At 35.1% G+C, this 3,427-nt stretch overlaps 1 long non-coding RNA gene across 1 annotated transcript; it reads left to right on the top strand.

Annotated features, from left to right (window-relative positions):
• Positions 1 to 1,285: 1,285 nt before the first annotated feature.
• Positions 1,286 to 1,873, top strand: LOC110674198. Its single transcript, XR_002498727.1, has 2 exons — positions 1,286 to 1,591; positions 1,687 to 1,873. It is a non-coding gene; the product is annotated as an uncharacterized LOC110674198 (long non-coding RNA).
• Positions 1,874 to 3,427: the final 1,554 nt, after the last annotated feature.

The following is a 3,427-nucleotide window of genomic DNA, read 5'->3' as shown; positions in this document are numbered from 1 at the left end:
AATCGATATGGACGTTCATGAATCGATCCATAATTTTAAACACACAGATCGAGCTTGTGGATTTTTATCAGTGTAGATGTAGTTGTGAACCTTAGAGGAAAACAATATGCACTCTGTCTCGAAAAACACCCAGAATCCGGGTGTAAATTTTTCAAATTGGGTAATATTTCCATATGCATTTTGATGAGTCTGGAAAGCGTGTGCAAGTTTCTGTGAGGAAAACAAAAATAAACTGTGTATGACGAGCGTATGATAGTCTACGTGTGTTCAAATGTCACTAAGCTCTATTCCATTGAACTTCGACGCTGGATCGGTGCGTCTCTCTCTGTTTTTGACAACATTGCTGTTGCGAGAGAAGCAAAACAACCCAACCGTGGATAAAAACTAAATGCAGTTTACCCAAATTTGAGTAAAAAGAACTTTTTTTTTGGGTAGTCTGATTTCGCCGTGTACTCAAAAGAGAGTAACTTTGACTCACTTTTGAAGTTTCAAGTTAGCAGTCAAAAGTGAGTAACTTTATTTTATCAAAGTGAGTAACTTTTTACTCAATCATAAAAGAAAACGACCTTACTCACATTTGAGTAAACACAAACATATGACTCACTTTGTGAACGTCAAAGACTTGCACGCTCGTTCAAATCTACTCAAAAGTGAGTAGATTTCGACTCACTTCGGAACAAAGTGGAACTGCTCAAAAGTGAGTAACACCATCGTTACTCACTTTAGAGTAACATCCCGCATAGAAAATTATGGTTTGCCTTACTTTCTGAACAGTATGGTTCTTTTATCTGTAAAAGTTAGTGTACCACAAACATTTGCTTTGATGTTGGACAGTATGAGACCGAAAACTTTCGACTGTATAAAACGTTTTTCGTAACCCCTACCAAATAGTGACAGTTCGTTACAGTGTCCAAACAATGTTGAATTATATAGAGATGTATGCACGCGAAATATTGTTATAATATAAGATCACAATTTGTCATTCTGTTTGTGCCTATTTTTGCGGATCAAACTTACACAGATAACTATCACTATTTGTTACTCTTATCCGACAGTTCGACAAATAGTTCCAAGTATTAATACACATCTGAAAAATACTACAGCGACTGAGTGAATTTCATACAGTGATTAACAATAATTTGCATTCTCACACAATTTTAACAATAAAATTGAACAACATTGTTATTCAATCCGCATTGTTTAACTTTTTTCAAATGAAAAATTCTTTTATTCATCCTGCATGAAATACTTATATTCAAAAACCTGTGGACTGTTTAGAGCGTGTATGTTTTGGTTTGTCTGAGAAAAAAATAAAAAAAAAATAATTGGTTGATTGCACAAATCGAAAGTATTGAAATGTGTTGAAAGTAATGTTTCAAAAATAATCCCGGTTATTTTGGTACGTAATACAGATTCTGATGGGTGCGCTAAAGCTATTATCAAAAGAAAATTATGTGAAACTAGCCCGAACGGTGGTCGTACTGCTGCCTTTAATGTGCCCCCAATGGGAGAATCACTACGGAATTCGATTTCAAATAGGGTAAGGTTGATCGCGACCGGATCAGCCGAAATCATCGGAAATAACAATCAGGTAAGTTTACGGATCCTATCAATAACTAAAATAAAATGCCCAAAACTCGATGTCTCTATTTACCATCACATTTTCATTTCTTTTCACACCGGCAGGACAGGTCCCATCTGGAGGATTTTCCCATATAGAGCTGAGTTTTGCTGCGGAGAAAATTGCAATCACCCGCCTCAGAATGTTTAGCCGTCGAATCCGATGCGATCATGTTGCATTTAGAAGGGGAAGCTGTGTTCGGTTAATCATACTTCTATTTAAGCAGCAATAAATCGATCAACCCATTGAAAATACAATAACCCATTGAAAATACAATAGCATGGCAAGTTTATTCTACGCTTAATCCTACAGCTGAATAAAAGTAAGATTCATTTATTTAAAGATGTTTGATTGTTTCTTATTTGTCATATTCGTGTCGGAAAATGTATTAGGCAAAGTGCAAAAATAGTATTTTTGTTCGTTTTGTTGCGTTTCAAACTTTTAGTTTTGATGTTTGAAACTTTTTTTTTTTAATTTATATGCATTACCGCTTTAACGCAACAAAATGTATAAAAATCTATTTTTGCCCATTGCATAATCCATAATCCGATGCGAAGAAGGATATTGTCTCTTATGTTTTAAGCACAAAAGAACAGTACATCAAAGAGTGGAAGTACTGTATGACACCGTATATGAATAATAACACATACACTATTCGGTTTGAATCCAACTTAATGGTTCAAATGTATCAACATTATTTGGTTTACAGTAAACAGGTCAAAAAATGGAGAGTATACCCACCGTTTCGTAAATTGTAAACGAAAAAATTTGTTCGAGAAAATCGTCGTTTTTTTATGGTTACATAACTTAACCGCCTATTCCCCATACTGTTATTTTTCCAATTACCATTTATGAAACTGTGAAACCCGTTCGTGGTAGGGTTGCTTTATTGTTAATTTGCATCTCATACTAAATTATTCTGGTATTGTTACAAATGGTTGTGGATGTTTTGGGAAATGACTCTTGTATGGTTCCCAATTATGCGGGATTGTCAAATGTCAATATGGGAGTAACACTTACTCACTTCGTTTAATCTGAAATTTGCGAAAGTGAGTAGATGTCACTCACTTCAGGAAATAATATTTTTGGAAATAAATGTAATATGTTATTCATAAAATCAGAAGAAATATACAAAGAGCATAACATTTATTTATTATCTCTTACATAACTATATGAATAATACATGATAACAAGTGAAAAAAAAATATATTTGTGTTGAAATTTTCGCTGCTCTGGAATCCCCGGATGTTATAAATCTCTGGGGGATTGATGAAAGTCATGGAGGATGTAGTTTGACCGAGCCAGTAGCCTTCCCAGTTAGACTGTAAAGAATTGATAATTAGTCCAATAAAAAGTACGACGGTAAAACTTACTGTTTATTTTCTCTTTTCTTGCGGTTGTTCGATCAAAACCAGGATTTGGTCATTCTCACTCCGACCTCGCTTCACTTGATATCAGGATTATTGACTTCGCAGCACTAATCTGGAATTCGCCGGTTGGACTTCCGAAGCGGAGTTTCAAGCAAACTAACTTCATTACTGTGTCGGCTCGGCTTTTGTCTCGACTGTTTTTGAAAACAGTCCGACATCACGTCGACGGAAGAATTTTCACAACGGAGGATTTGTCAGTTCGAGCGCGCGAAATTTTCACAAGTCTTTGACGTTTACAAAGTGAGTCAAATATGTTTGTGTTTACTCAAAAGTGAGTAAGGTCGTTTTCTTTCATGGTTGAGTAAAAAGTTACTCACTTTGATAAAATAAAGTTACTCACTTTTGACAGCTAACTTGAAACTTCAAAAGTGAGTCA

This window comes from Aedes aegypti, chromosome 1 (genome assembly GCF_002204515.2).
Source record: "Aedes aegypti strain LVP_AGWG chromosome 1, AaegL5.0 Primary Assembly, whole genome shotgun sequence".
NCBI classification, from domain to species: Eukaryota; Metazoa; Arthropoda; class Insecta; order Diptera; family Culicidae; genus Aedes; species Aedes aegypti.
Note: the sequence above shows the minus strand (reverse complement) of the source record. Positions and strands in the feature narration are given on the sequence as shown.